This window comes from Hyperoodon ampullatus (assembly GCF_949752795.1).
Source record: "Hyperoodon ampullatus genome assembly, chromosome: 19".
Lineage (NCBI taxonomy): Eukaryota > Metazoa > Chordata > Mammalia > Artiodactyla > Ziphiidae > Hyperoodon > Hyperoodon ampullatus.
Genome location: NC_136932.1, coordinates 26087490 through 26103966, shown reverse-complemented (window position 1 = coordinate 26103966; position 16477 = coordinate 26087490).

Below are 16477 nucleotides of genomic sequence, written 5' to 3'. Positions count from 1 at the left end.
TGGTTTGGACCAGGAAAGGCTCTGCCTTGGGCGGCAGTGACGGGAGGGAGGCAGGGTGGTCGCGAGGTGGCGCTGTGGCTCCACGTAAAGGGAAGATTCGGGCACCCGTGGGTCACTGCGCGTCCAGGGCAGCCTCGGGGAGGCGGGGTACGGCGGTCTTGGTGGGCTTGGCACCATCTTCCTACAGCCACCAAATAATGACGGTGATAAAGATAATAAATATGCAGATAACCCGAAGCAGTCTCTTCTAGGACACACGGCATCAATAATCAGAAACTGTGCGCGAGGAACAATTGAGAGCGCGGAACTGTCCACCAGGGATCAGTGCGCGCGCATTCCGCATAATTTGCGGACCCCGGTGGAACCTGCCTCGCCCACCTGGAGCCGAGCTCGGCGCTAACCTGTAGCCTCTGGGCGGCTCCTGCGCCCCGTGGGCGACCTCCTGCTACCCGCAGGCCAAAGGAGCCACAGTTTCCACGCCTGCCGTGGGGCGCTCAGTCCGCAGCCTGTCTGCACCTTTCCTCTGACTGGACCTGAGATCTTTGGGGGACTACTTCGCTGGATTTCACATGCACATATGGACACACGAATCACATATGAGCTCAGGCTCAGACACGTGTACCATGCTTTTGCACACACAGTACATGCACACCCGCTCATATAAAGGAGGAATGTCTACACGTGACACATGCACACACTATACACATGCACTCGTGTACTCACTTTTGTGTGCAACAGTCCTCCTCAAGCACACGCGCACACATGCACCCAAGTGCGCGATGTCACTCACTGCCACAGACTCGTATTCCACAGACCCACAATATGCAACCACTCTTCGTTTGTACAAACATATTTGCACACTCACATCACACACATCCAGCAAAGACCTCCAAGCGCGGAGCGGTGCGTAAACACCCAGTGAATTGCACCTTAAAGAAAACACACTCGAGAACTTTTTGTGACTGCGACATCTCGGGCTTGTCTGCTAAACTCTTCCTCCCTTCTACTTTCCTCTAAGCAAACAGGCCTTCTCCTTCCCTTCCGCTCCAAATCCTCGGAGGCCTCAGTTTCCTTCTTTCGGATCTGCACTACTGAAGGGATGCTAATTTCCAAACAGCCCGGCAACCCTGTTCTCCCACCCTGGAGTCTCCTTCCGTGCGGGGAGAGAGGGCCATTCAGACTCCAGAATCAAGCAGCCTGATCAACTCCAATCCCACCGGCTGGAGGACTGTGTGGAAGGGTCCGGGGAGGGGTAAGGTCGCGCCCTGGGGCAGCCTTGGACTGGGACCTTTCTGGCAGTGCCCCTAACTGTGTTGTCTCTGCACAGAGTAACTTCAGCTTTTAGCTATGGTCATTCCAAGGCCATGTGGCCTTCCTCCATTAAAGCACATCCGCAGGTGTCCAGAGTTTTGCCCTCTGATGGGCGTCCCAGGCTTCCCCGCAGTCTTTTATTTAGTCTATTTCAATTAGGCGACTTTGCGTGCGCCTGGAGCTCTAAAACTTCAGCTAGGGCTGGGGAGAAGCGGCTAAGTGGAGGTCACATAACAAATGTGGCAGAGCCAGGGCTGGAGCTGGCACGACCCTAGCGCGCCCTGCCGCTGGCGGCCCCGAAAGACGCGGGCATCTGTATCCGACCACTGGAATGCGCATGCAGTCCGCGTATTATGGCTTTTCAGAACCGTTTACCCTCCTCTCTACTCTCTACTGCCTGCCTTCGGGGGGACTACTTGCACCCACGCTCCTTTGTCATCCAGGATACCTACAGGCCTGAGAGCTAAATGGATCTTCGAGCCATGGGGGGCAAGCACCAAGGCGAGTGCTGGAGATGAGCACCGAAGCTGGGTGAGTGGTTTGGATCCAAGGTTCACAGCATATATAGGCTCTGGAGAAAGTTCGGCTCAGCGAGTTTATTAGCAATGCAGCTGTGGGCAAGTTTCATTTTAATCACAGAGCGTCAGTTTTCTCACCTGTAAAATGGGGTGATCTTACCTACCTTGTTTGTCTGTTGTGGGAATTCAGTGAGTTTATGCCCATAAAACCTCCAACAAATGGGGTCTATTCTTATCTGGGGACCACCCCAGAGGAAACCCGAGAGTCTGCAGGCTCGATCCGGGAAAGGTTCGTTCGAACCCCTGGCCTCAAGCCCTCGTCCCAGGCAGACTAAGCGCTCCCAAGCCAGAGCCCCAGCGGTGTTATTTGCCTGACTTCTACCTCCTAGCTCTCTGTGGGTGACTTTGTCCCTCTCTAGGCCTCAGTTTCCCTGTCCGTGCTGTGGGAAGAGGCACGCTCCCAGGGTCTGGAAGTATCAGCCAGACTGGACGAGCAAGCTGGGGCTTCTCTGCAGCGCTGGGGGTCGGAATCAGGGTTCATGGTCCAGGGAAATGCCCCCTTCCCTTTGCCACTTTCCGAAGAGGACTGAGAGCAAGGAGGGAGGACAGACGATTTCCGGTGGAACCGTGGCCAGGGCAGCGGGTAGAGTCATTAGGAGGGCAGGGGCAGGGTTTTGCCGTGGGCGACCGGGATCCGTTGTTTGACCACCCCCGCCGGCATCTGGGTGCTGCTCAGGGGCCGCTGCGGAGCTGCGTCCCGCTCAGGTCCTCTCTTTCCCGGGGCCCCGGGCCACCACCCTCCACCCACCTATCTCTCTCCTCTCTGGGGCAGTGCCTTGGTCTCTGTCCAACCCTGTCCGGGACTCTAGGCCGTGGAGGGCCGCCTTCGGAGCCGGCCGCGTGCGGCAGGACTTCGCACCTTTGGCCTTCATCACCCCGTCTTTCCCGTTTCCCTTCTTCCCAGCTTTGGAGGAGGCATCTTTCCTCCGGTTTCACTCTGGTCTCTGGCTAGCGGCAAAAGGCAAGGGGCATTTCCCCGACAGGAGCCCCCCCTAAGGGGGACCGAAACGAGGGAATTTTCTAAACGACAGGTCCCAAGTCTGGCCTCCTGGGGGCGGACTCGCGGAGAAGATTCCCTCTTTCCCTGGGACGTCCCCCTAGTCTTAGCTGGGCGGTGTTTATCTTGGCTCCGCTCTTTTGGGGAGCGGGTGTGTTTCCATTTGCACTTCCCAGAAGTTACCGCGGCGACTGATGCTCTTCAGGAAATGGAATTGATCTCTTTGTGACGTAAGAGGGTTGGGATAGCCACGAGTGAGAGGGTTTCCAAGGTCGGGGTGGGGAGAAGGGCTTGCGCACAGGGCCTGAGTTGCTCCCAGCGCGGGGAGACCCCGAGGGCTGGGCAGCCTTGTCTGCTGTCTGGAGCAACGGAGAGGAAGTGGGTGGATGCTGAACCGCGCCCACCGCCAGGCAGAAGAAACTCTGAGAAGCCCCGAGGGAGTTTTCACTCCAGGAGAAATATCAAGCGCTTCCAATTACTCCTTCCACATATAATCTCATTCTGCTGTATATTTTCCTCATGTACATGTTCTTTACCCCTCACTTTCTTCCTCCCTAATTCTGCAGGTCTGGACAAGGCCTGGAAATCTGCATTTCTAACAAAATTCCTCCTTTCCCCATTTGATTAAGCTGATAAGCAGGGTTTACCTTATAAGTGATTACCGTTATAAGTTATCCTAAAGTCATATCACAGATATGCTATAAAGCCTGGGCAATGCTATATGTACAAGTTTGTCTCTCCACAGAGGATGGGACTATAATGTAAAAAGGATGAAGACAGTCTCAGTACATACTTTATAGTCACCCCTGTACAAACACGTTTTGCTTTCTGCAGGTGGTGCAAACCTTACATGAGGGAAGACTGAAAAGATTTTAAGAGATTTTTCAAAGTTTCAAACTGCCAGTGCTAGTTCATTATTCACCAGAGGAAATCCACAAAAAGGTACCATTCTGCTGGCCTGGGTGTTGTTCCCCATTTTCTATCACCCTCTTCGTCTCTTTTCCACCTTCTCTTTAGCTTTCTTCCTACTTAAACATTTCTTACTGGTCGAAAGCACAAGGATGCCCAGAAGAAAAACTACAAATACATTCTGCTTGATTAAAATAAAGTACACTCAGCATCCCAGGTGAAGTATCTTCTGCCTCTGCATAGCCAAATGGACTTGGTCGTAGCAAAAGATACCTGCCCCCTTTTGTTTTTCCTCCCATGGCCTGGTGGATGTGCAGGTTGCCTTCCTCCTATTTAGTTCCTGGAGATCACTGGCTCTGGGGCAGGAATTGGGCTGCTGAAGGCTTCTTTCTCTGGGCCAGTTTCTCTTTTGGATCATGCAGCTTCCGGCCCCTCCACAAACACATCATTTGCAGAGTGCTTCTAGATTTGCTTGACCCCCTAGAAATCCATCTGTTGTGTTACTCTCACTGATCCTGGTCCTCAGAGTGGCTGTGTCTCTCCTTTCTCTGTCACCTTTGGCAGTGATCTGATGCCCCATTGTGTGTTCCCCATCACTGGGGTGTGTACCTCACCAGACTCAACTTGGGAGTCTTAACACTGTTTACTGGAGAGTGAAATGGAGGCACAGGCAATTAAAGAGAGGGAGGTCTCCATCTTATGCCAGTGCTACCTGGGACTCTTTGATAGGAGAGTGGCCTCTGCTTCCTGGTCCCCCTTCTCTGAAGGATCCCCTCAGAGAAGGCAGGGGATGGTCCAGGAAGGGGAAGGGATGGGCTCTGGGGACACTTTGGGCCTCGGAGGTTAAACTTGGAGCTTTGGGAAAATTTCAGCAGGCCAAGATTCAACTGTGCACTTAAATTCTGTAGAGATGGAGCATGTCCAGCTTCCCCTTTCCCCTCTTCACAAACCTATAATCCTTTTTCCACCAACATACCTCTCATGAACACATACTGTGTGCCAGGAACTCTGGTGGGTGGTGTGGGGATCCTGATGGAACCAACAGATCTCTTCAAGAGCATCTTGGAGGAAATGCCATTAATTACAGTACCAGGGAGGAAGAGCTCAGCTCATGAAGTGGTCCAAATTAAATGGTATGAAACTGGGCAGGCTTTGTGCACAAGAGATAAAGCAGTGTTGAAGACAGTAGCCATGTATCCTCAGGCCTGAAACACAGTCTTTCAACTAGTTTATGAATCTGGAAGTGGCTCCCACTTTCCTGCTCTGTGAAGAGTACTAAGTTTAACTTCTGCCTGTCTCCATTCCATTCAACATGGGCATGTGAACTTTTCCGTCATTGATCCCATCCCTAAACCAAAGGGCCAAGAAAGGCCGGCAGAAAGGGGACCTGGATTTCTGGCAGACAGTTTCCCCAAAGGAGCCCTTAGCAGACTTGGCTGCATTCAGGGAGTTCCTTTGAGGGCAATGAAACAGAAGTTCACCATGTGCTTATTAGAGGTTACAGCCTGCTAAACAATGATGGGGCACGTTACCCAGAAACATCTAGCTATTTCCTTTGCCAGCCACAAGCATGTAAGTTGAAAGGTCTGAGGGAGGAGATCATTTCGTCTTCCTTCTCCCTCCTTCTTCTCTCTCCTCCCTTCATTCCCTCCTTCCCCATCTCTCTCTTTCTTGACAGGTGTCAGAGGCCGAAGTTGGGGGGAAAGGTTTGTTCAAGCCCCCCATTTTAACAAAATGAGGAAGAGAGAAACTCTACACCAGATAACTAATCAGAGACGTTGTTTTTGCTTTGGTAGTTACTCTAAGGAAAAAACTGTTTGGGGGACAGGGATGAAGGGGTGGGGATTGAATCCGAGCAAATTTTAAAATGCAGCCTGGCACAGCTGCAGTGCGAGCATTCGTTAGGTAAACGGTGGTTTACCTATCCCGCGGAATGGTCCAGAGAAGTGAGCACGTGAGGACAGCGCCTAATGCCGGCGGCCTCCAGGCTAGCGGCGGAGCGCGAGGTGTTTCAGTGGCTTGACTAGGGGCAGAGCGCGGGTCCCCCACTCCCTGGGGATCCACGGCACCTTGCTTGCTGGGGCCCAGGGTCCACCCCACCCTCCCAGCGTGGCGGCAGTGCCATCTGCGAGCTCCCAGCGCCGATCTCACGCACCCATTTTTCCAACCACCACCCCTCCTCAAAGTGAAGAGGTGGACGCCTGGCATGCGCGTCCTGCTTCTTCCGCCCGGGCTCTCCTGTCTCCTCCACTTTTGCGCCCGACGTCCCAGGACAGTGGAGCAGGACACGACCCTGGGAGGGCGCAGCCTGTGCGCCTCGAGCGTGCTCAGGGCTCGGCGAGGATGCTTAGCTGACTGCAATGGCCGGGATGCAGACCCCAGCTCAAATCCCTGAGAAGAATATCCTCCTCCCCTTCCTTCTGTCTCCCTTCTCCTGCCCGGCTCTGCCCAGCTCAGCCCCGCTCCTCTCCAGCTCGGACACGGGTACTAAGCGATCCTTCGCGCGCCACTTTGAGAGGAACTTTGGCCGGCTCCCTGCGCCAGCCATAGAGGGATGTTAACGAGGGGGCGTGACCCTGCGCTAAGAGCCGGCAGGCTCCTGCGCTGCGATTGGCTGAGGCGAGGCGGAAGGATGGCGTAATGCAAATGAAGGGGCGGGCCCTTGCCACGCGGGCCCCACCTCCTCCCCTTGGGGTTAGTGTGCTTGTGTTTAGCTCCGCGGAGAGTCAAACTGGATTCCATAGGGAAAGCCTGCAAATCACTTCTATTTTAGCAAAGAGAAAACAGAATCTCCGTTCAATAGGGTCCACCTCTCTCTCTCCCTCACCTCTCCTTTCCTCTCTGTCTTTCCCTACCCCGCCCCCCTTTCCCCACCCCACTCTCCCTCTCTGGTTTATCTGTCTGGGGCAACCAGCGTCCTCCTCATCTATACGCACTGAAAGGAAAGAAACATCTTTGGTTGGGAGAGAAGGAGGAAAAACAAAAACAAAAAAAGGGAGAGAGAGGAAAAACTTGCCTGGTAGTGGAAAATGACACTTGAAGTAGCAAAGCCGGCAGCGCGAGTTGAGTCTATTGTTTCTTAAATTGCCATCAGGGTTGTTTTTTTTTTCTTCCTGCTTCTTCAAGTGAACGGTACCTCTACAAGAGGAAACTCCAGCCCCTCCTGTCTTCCACTGGCCTGTGATCATTACAAAAAGAAAAAGAAAAAGAAAAGCACCCAAACCAAAAATTAACCAACCAAACAATCCCCAACAGCCAAGCATACATCTCTGTTTTTTAAATTTTGGTCTTTTTATTGGATTTTCCCTTCCTTTTTTTTTTTCCTTCGGGTTATCGCTCAGTTTTGACCGAAGGTTTACATTTTTAAAAATTTGCTTTCCAGCCCCCCCTTGATCTTCTAGCGCGAATTCAACGACTCAAAAAAAAAATCTCTGGCTGGCGTTTTTCTTTCCTTTTTTTTTTTTTCAAATTTTCAAGGGGGAGGAGATTTCCCACAAGAAAAGGTTGTTTTCATGTTTGGGATTCAGGAAAGCATCCAACGGAGTGGAAGCAGCATGAAGGAAGAGCTGCTGGGCAGCGACAGGAACGCAGTGCGGACGTGGATGAAGGGCGCCGGGTGCTGGACGCCAACATAGCGGCGCAGAGGTGAGTACCGCTCGGGGACCGCGGCCGGGGAGGCAAGCGGCGAGCAGCAGAGCCCGGAGGTGGTAGCGGAAGCCTCCGCCCCGGGGACGGGCCGCGCTCGTGCGTCTGCCGATCGGCTCTGCTCGTCTCCGGGGCTCCGCGCTCCCCGGCCGCTCTGTCTTGGTTGCCTGCGGCCGCAGAGCCAGGAGCTGCCTGCGAGGAGCCCGCGCTTTACCGGCACTTTTCCCTGCCTGGTCTGTGACTGTTTTCATTTTGTTTTAAGCCTGAAGAGGCATCTCACCACTATGATGTTGGATATCTGTGTTTTTGTGTGATTGCTGTTTCTTTTCAGGCCACCTGTCTTTTCTTTTCTTTTTTTTTTTTTTTTTTTTTTTTGCGGTACGCGGGCCTCTCACTGTTGTGCCCTCTCCCGTTGCGGAGCACAGTCTCCGGACGCGCAGGCTCAGCGGCCATGGCTCACGGACCCAGCCGCTCCGCGGCATGTGGGATCTTCCCGGACCGGGGCACGAACCCGCGTCCCCTGCAGCGGCAGGCTGACTCCCAACCACTGCGCCACCAGGGAAGCCCCTGTCTTTTCTTTCTTTCCTTCCTTTTCCTTTCCTTTCCTATTTTTTCTGTTCTTTTTCTTTCTTTTTTTTTCTTTCTTTCTTTCTTTTCCTTGCCTTTTCTTCTCTATTTCTTTCTTCCTCCTTCCTCTCTCTTCGTTCTTCTTTTCCTTCCTCCTTTCTTTCTTTCTTTCCTTTTCCCCCCTCTTTAAAATCTTTCCTTCTCCTTCCTTTCCTCCCTTACTTCCCCCTTCTTTTCTTCCTCCTTTTCCTTCCTTCCTTTCTTCCTCCTTTCTTTACTTCCTTTCTTTCCCCCTTTCTTCTCCTTCCCTCTTCCTTCTTTCCTTCCTCTTCTTTCTTCACTCTTTCTTTCTCTTTCCTCTTTTTCCTTCTCTTAACTCCTTTTTCTCCCCTTTTCTCTTTCCATGTCCCCCTAGAATCATCTCTTATTTCTCCTCTCTGGTTCTCCCTCCCTCTCCCTTTAGCTTTCAGTTTTTCTTGGTCCACCCGAAGAACAGCAACTCCTAACTTTAATTCTGATGTCTCCTAAAAGTCTTCCCCACCGTCTAGGACCATGGCCCCTTCTAGCCCCTCTGCCACTCTCAGCTCCTGGATGCTAGGCTGTATGGCCTAGAGGCACTGCTTTTGGAGATGGACCTGGGGGAACTTTCCTGGGCGCCCTCAGTACCCTTTCTGGGGACTCCTGGTCCCAAGTGAGATATATGGTCGCCCCCCCTCTTTTTTTAGGTCACCTGCTGGGCTTGGGGGAATGGGAGATCTAGTGGCTCCGTGCTCCCTCCGGCCCAGAGAGGGCGGAAGGGGAAGAATGAAGATGACTAATTACATCACCCTCATCTTCTCCGGGCTGGGGACAAGTGTCCACAACACTGTTCCCATCCCCGATGATAATAAAGATGGGGGTGGTTGGTAGTGAGAGTGAGTTGGGTAACTGGGCTAGAAACGAAAGGGTGTGTGTGTGTGTGTGTGCGCGCGCGCGCGTGTGTGTGTGTGCGCTCCCTTGTGTTGGCCAGGGCGGGCTGTCAGTGGCCGCCCTGCGCCCCCGGCGCCCCAGGCTCCAGCCCCCGGGAGGGCGCGCTCAACCGTCAGCCCTTATCCATAGGATTTCTGGAAAGGGTGTGAGGATTTCTGCGGAACAGCGAACCTTTGTCAGGACAGGTCTTTTTTTAAAATCCCCAATTCCCTTTCCCACAGCGACCACTCCTGACTGCTCTGAGTTCCACCCGCAGATGCTTTTTCTCCACATGCTTTATTTGGGCGGGGGGGCGGGACAGACGGCTCCCCGAGGCCGGGCACCCGCGGCTGGGCAGGGGCGGCAGGGGGCGCATGAGGTTTCCCGGAGGATGGCTGCTGCAGCGAGGAGCTGAGCTTGTTCCCCATCCATTCGCACCTGAGCACGGGAGATTCAAGGGGGTGTCGAGAACCAACTCCCATGCCCACCCTCCCCCTAAGTTGTAAACGACCGGCTTTGTTCCACGATCGCGCGTCCCCTCATCCACCGTTATTTTTCTTCCTCCCCACGCAGCGCGCGTCAGGTCGGAGTAAACGCGTACAGCGTTTTGTCTCTTGCTCAAAACCCAAACAAAACTTTCACACCTCTTCGTCGGGCTCGGGGGGCGCGCACGTCCTCGGCGGGGAGGAATGGCCAGGCGACAGCACGCATGTCCCGTCGCCGGCTGGGCCCGGGGCGCCTGAGGGGGTGTGTAGGGGGCCCACGGGGCGTTTTGGGGGCAGAGGAGGCGGGTATTTGAGGGTTCGCGCGTGTGTAAGGGGTGACAAGGGGTCGCGGGTGTTGTCCCGCTGAGCCGTCTAACTGCGTCTTTGGCCGCAGCGGGGTGGGTCTGGCCCGGGCTCACTTTCAGAAGCAGCCACCTTCCAATCTGCAGAAATCCAACTTCTTCCGCTTCGTCCTGGCCCTCTACGACAGACAGGGCCAGCCCGCGGACATCGAGGGGGCAGCCTTTGCGGGGTTCGTGGAGAAGGAAAAAGTAAGTGGGCGCAGCGCCGCTGCCCCTCGCCCCCGGCCGGGGAGCAGGCCCAGGCGCCTCGGGAGGCGCGCTCCCCCGCGAAGGCGAAGCATCCGTAACACGCCCCGCTCGCGGTCCCCCAAGCCGCTTCCCGTTCCGGGCGAACGCGGGCTCCTCGTTCCTGAGGTTCTGCTCCAGAAAAGTTCGTGCTGAGTCCCGAAAGATGGAGAGAGGCGAGGCCGGCTTCGCACTCCAGAGTCAAGGGCGCCGGGACGAATCCGCCCTCGACCGCGCGACCACGCGCAGCTCCTGCCTCTGCTGGCGCGGGCTCGAGCTCCCAGGCCCTAGGAACGGGATCGCCCGTGCGCGCCCCACGGAATTTTTTTGGAAAGTTGGGGCAGTAAGGGGCTCCGGGCGGCAGAGGGATCCCAGTTGGCCGCAATTTCTGCTGCTCCCGGGCCTGTCTGGCTCCCAGGCCAGGGGTCCCCGCTTGGGGAAAGTTGCCTCGAAGTCGGTCCACTAGCTCACGCCGACCTCCCTCCTGCGCCTCTAGTGTCTTTGCTTCCTGCTGCGACCCAGGACGCCAGCAGCTAAAAGACCAATAACGGGATTCACCACCGGCTCCAGCTCCCCCACAGCAGTGGTGAGGCTCCCGTCGGGGCTGCGCCGGCACCCCGGGGCTCCGGGTGAGGGTGGGGGGCGCGGGAAGCTTCAGGTGGATGAGGACCCGGAGCAAAACTCAGTCGTCCGCCATCCTCGGGGTAAACCGGCCTCTCCTAAGTTTCGCCCGAAGAGGCTTCACCTGAGGAGGACCTGAGTGGCTCGAGGGCGGCCGCATTAGCGAGCGCGTACCTGGGCCCAGGTGTGGCGCCTCGGCCCCGCTGGGCCGCTTTCTTTCTTCTTCCCCGTCCTAAGGCCGGGTTCCTCGGCTTAGCATAGATTTCATGCCCAGGTCCCTTGCGTTCAGCGGGCGAGAGCGGTCAGGGCCTTGGTGGCTCCCGAGAGCACGCAGAGGGACTCCAGCCGTGGGAAGGGAGAGAACCCGGGGGGAGGGGTGGTCCGCCCGGTTCCCAGCGGCTGTGCTTGGGGGCGGAGCTGCCTTCCAAATGCGCTCGGGCTGGGCCAGAGGCCCTCGTCCGGAAACTGGGGAAGGGGGCCCTGGCTGTGCTTCTCTGTGACAGTCGGCCTTCCATCAGCCTCGGAGCCCCATTCTTTGTTTCCTGCAGATCCTCTCTCACTTAATTCTCCTTCGTTCCCCTATCCCCCGCCCCTCCCTCAGGAATGAGGACGCAGCGGGATTTCTACGTTCGCCTCATTGACTCCGTGACAAAACAAGTGAGTTTCTTAAATTCGCGCTGCGGGGGTGACTACGGCCGCGAAATTTGGGAGAGTCAAGAAGCCGGCTACTCCTTAGCGGGAGGGCTGGGACTCGAACTCTCAATGCCAGGGCGGACCGCGCTCTTAGCGCAGCCTTGCAAGCGCCCCAAAGCACGTTGACTCGCCGCGCGGGAGATGGCTGGGCGGCCCCTTCTTCTCAAGGGAACTTCAGACCTTGCGATTTGAGACTACGGGGTGCTGCGCGGGGAGAGTACGGGCTGAACTTCCTTTGACCCGGCCGGGGGGCCCCAGGGGGCGCAAAGGTGCCCAGAGACCCTGGTGCAGACCGGGCTGAACTTGTGAAACCCAAACCCTCAGGGCCTCCCCCGGGGGGCAGAGGTAGAGGAAGCGGGTGAGGGGCAAAAGCAGCTTCCCCAGGAACGGTGCGGTGGTCTGAGAGCGTGCTTGACCCACTCTACACATTTTTTAAAGAAGAGATGGTGGTGGTGGTAGTGCTGGAAGACGGAGCGACAATTGTCAGAAGATATCTTGCAAATATCCCCCTGCTTTTGCCTCCAAGTTTGGCAAGAAGCCAGGCAGCGTGAGCGAGCTTGTGCTCTTAAAGGTACATAGACGGCATTTTCTTACGCTTCCAACACGCGGGCGCCGAGCGGTATACATTAAAGGTGAGATATGGTTTAAAAGACACAGTTATGAGCCGAGTCAGAAAAGAGGTCTGACGTTTTTACGAGGCGCATGAACATTTTTTCTTTTCAAGAAAAAGTTTAGGAATTAAATATCTGGTTAGGTAGTTGGAGGATTTCGTGACAAAAAAGAAGACAGTTTTGGGCTTCCCTGGTGGCGCAGTGGTTGGGAGTCCGCCTGCCGATGCGGGGGACGCGGGTTCGTGCCCCGGTCCGGGAGGATCCCACATGCCGCGGAGCGGCTGGGCCCGTGAGCCATGGCCGCTGGGCCTGCGCGTCCGGAGCCTATGCTCTGCGGCAGGAGAGGCCGCGGCAGTGGGAGGCCCGCGTACCGCAAAAAACAAAAAACAAAAAGAAGACAGTTTTATTGGGTGGGGGACAGAAATCAGAACAAAGAGAAAAGTTACCCATTGTGTACTAACCACCAATTCAGTGAGAGGGTTAAGACTGGTTTGCTTGATGGAGGTTTTAAAAGATTCCCTTTAAAATAAGGGGCGTAGTTTTCATAGATGCTGGCTTGGAAGGTTTCAAATTAGAGTATACATGCATATTTAAAAATTATTTTTAGATACCCATGGCTTAAATATGTTGTACCAAATGCACATTAATAACCTGTTGGGAGTTTTTAAATCTACTCAGCAGGAACCAATTTAATAACAGCTAATTGTAATTATTACCTTCATATTTCATTGTGAAACAAGTGAAAAACATGAGGGTATGACATGTATTTTTTAAAATGATAAATACATATCTCTTGAGATCTATTTCAAGTTATTAGCCTAAAATATTTGACTTTCTTGAAGATCTGTTTTATTTCTTAGTTGATTGTTCAGAGTAAACGCACATTTATACTTTTGGTATTATTACTGTTTTTTATTATTATTACTATACTGGTTTTGATCATTACATAGGATAATTCCCTTTGATTTGGACGCTCTGTATTTTGTTAAATTTTTTTCCTGCCAAGCAAAAAAATGCAAGAGCCTGATTTCAGTAATTTTTAAAACAAATGATATCAAAACAAAAATGTCTTAAGTGGAGTTTTGTCTTTAAAAAATTGTCTTTGATACCCTGGATACCTTTTCCTGCCATTCCCATCAGAGGAAAGAAAAGCTGGGAGGGGGAGAGGGAAAGTATGGCTTCTAATACATGTTCCTTATGTACTGATTAGAGTTTATTTTTTAAAGAATAAAAAGTCCCCACAAACCAGTATGTAAGACTTGTCTGCTTGTGAAACATTGGCCACTTAAATATTAAATTATCGGCAACTCTACGAAGGGGACCCCTATTTAGGAGGGGACCCCTAAAAACTTCCAGCACAATGGGAAGTCTAAGGTACGATAATCAGAACTGCTGTTGTAGTTCTCTTTCCAGCTAATCTTTATATATTTGTTTTGATGTTCCTGGTACTTTAAGTTATTGATGCAAGTGGACAGTTGTAAGGAACACAAAATTAGGACATGTTTGACGTGATACCTTCTCTCAAAACTTTATTTTAGACCCCGTAAACCAAAAGTGCCACAAGAATTGATCTTCCCATTATGAGATGAACCGACTTTACACACTCTTCTAAGGAGGAAGAATAATCTTGATTCTTATAAAGCAATACATCTAATATCATTTTACTAACAAGGTCATAGAGCTTAAGGAAAACTATAGCTTAAGGCATTCTTTGACTGCACGGTTTCATAAATTCTATCGTGGTGGAGATGGGACCAGAATAAGATACAGTGCAGTAGCAGCAGGTATAAGAGAGTTACTTGCCATACTGTGACATCTCACTGAAAGTTAAAATTATAAATGTAGGCAATTATATATGTTGGTGGGGAGTGACCTGAAAAAAAGGCTTAGTAATTATCTGAATTTAGTCTAAAAATATCAAGAAAAAAGATTTTTCCAGGCATACCTGTTTGCTTTCATAATAGCTGTCTAATGCCTTCTCTGTAGCTTTTACTTTGAAAGGCAATCCCTGCCCGTTATCCAGTTGCTTGTTCCTTGATTCTGTGCTGTAAGAGTTTGGGAAGTAGGTTAGCTTCTTGTGTACACAGCTAATACAATAGTCTTCAAAAAGCAGATCAGCGTGAAGAGCATGACTTTCCTTAGCTGTGACATAATTATTACGTTTTAGCTTTGATGAGTAAAACAGTGGATTCTCATCTAGCTTGAAATTATTCTGTGATAATTAAATGCCAAGTCTGATTTTTAAATTTCTTAAATTTTTGATTTAAGTGTGCAGTGACCCCTTCAATCAAAAGTAAGTCTTGACAGAAGGTGACTGATTAAACAGTTACTTTTTTTTCCCCTTGTGAAATTCTTCCAGGTAGATTGACTCAGGATTTTGATATTTAGAGTGCAGAATGGAATAATTTCAGTGATTGATGAGTTCTAATAACATCATAAATTTCAGGGGGAATAGCTAAGCATAGTTCAAGTGTCTCTTAGCTGCTTATTTATCATAACATTTTTCACGTCAGAGATGCAACTTTATGTATGTGATGTCATATCTTTGATTCACAAGTTGGGGTTAAAACTTGAAGGGAATCTTTGGCAAGCAAAATTCAAAACTAGCTGTGCACTTTATAGTTTCATAGAATGTTTGTGATCTTGGGTGGAGTTAGCAGCATTGAGATCAAACAGAAATGTACTCAATCAACCAAGATGTATTGGTAGGACACAGTATTTCACACCTTTTCAAAGTGTCTCATTACACTATTTGGGGTAATGACTCTTAATTTTGGACTCTACCAGGAAAGGGAAAGCTTTATTAGAAGTGAATGTGTAAGGATCTGAGTCCTCTTATCCCTATGCTTTTCTTATAAAACACTAAGGATATAATTATATTTAAAATATTTGTCCACCAACTAGAAAATAAGAAGCTTGCTTTTGGGAAGGGTTTTTCAAAACCAAGTTTAGCTGGACTAAAAATAGGGGTTTTTTTGTTTTTTGTCATTGCTGTTTTTGGTATTCCATTAGTGAGCATGCAGAAAGGCCTGTAGGATCCAGAAGTTTATAGCTGTTGCATCCGGAAACAGTATCTACTACAGAAGCTGAAATGAACTTAGTGGGAGAGGTCTGAGTTTTAATGTGCCTCAGTTCAGATTTTCCTGTAGTATCTGAGATATAATTACATTCTGTGATTGCTTCACTGAGTTATCTTTAAATAGTTTTAAAAAAAAAAAAACTTTAACTTATCTGCCCTCTTACCATCTTGCTTTGAAGAAAGGGACATTTTTATAATTCAATGAGAGAGTACCAAATTCCATAAAGTTATCAAAAACAAAACGTTCCCTGCCCCCAAACCAAAGCTCTTTTTTGGAAAGGGAAAAATAATAAGTCACATAATCCTTGTCTGTATGGATTTGAAGGTAGGTGATATTGTGAGGGGACCCCTAAAAAGTCCCAGCACAGTGGGAAGTCTAAGGTACAATAATCAGAACTGCTGTCATAGTTCCCTTTCCAGCTAATCTTTATATATTTGTTTTGATGTTCCTGGTACTTTAAGTTATTGATGCAAGTGCATTTTTTCATATTGATTGTTTCATCATATCCTGCCACAGCTACATAGATTTGATTAACAGCCCTTTCTGTTCATGGTTCTTCATTTGTAGATAAGCACATTTTTAGTGTATCAGTATGTTCCTCAGGAATTCACCTAGGCCAGCAGAGAGGTTCTTTCGTATATTTGGGGAAACAAACAAACAAAAAATGACACGGCAAGTTTATAGTTAGAAGCCATATTTTAGCATCTGTCTCTCTTCTTTGGTAACATGTCAAAAATGCAGGTGAGGGCTTCCCTGGTGGCGCAGTGGTTGTGAGTCTGCCTGCCGATGCAGGGGACATGGGTTCGTGCCCCGGTCCGGGAAGATCCCACATGTCCCGGAGCGGCTGGGCCCGTGAGCCATGGCCGCTGAGCCTGTGCGGTCGGAGCCTGTGCTCCACAACGGGAGGGGCCACAACAGTGAGAGGCCCGCGTACTGCAAAAAAAAAAAAAAAAAAAAAAATGCAGGTGATTTGAATTTCCTTGCACATAGAAGAATGAAGAAGTTTGGAATTTTTATGCATGATCAGGACCTGTGTTTGGGAAAATGTAAACTCATCACAGTGGAAAATGTGTTGTTTGGAGTCTGGGGGTGAAAACAAAGCTGATGGTTTTGGAGAGATTGCCAGAGCCAGATGGCCTAGTACTTTCCCAGTCTGGCGGTCCAACTGCTCCCTCCTGGATAATATACAGCCATTTGTTTGGGGATATTTACGCTAGAGCTGTTTCCATGTGAATGTTTGAACAACATTAAAAACGAACATATTAGTAGTGGTGCATTTATCAAATTTGTATGACTACACAGATAATCTGTTCTTGGGTCTTATATTGCTGAGAGGAATGAAGGAGTGTCTGGATGTTGGTGAATTGTTTATATAGTTGTTGAGCAAGAATGATTTGGTCTTAGTTATTAAACTATGTAAGCATTTGGAAACTAATTGAAGTAAT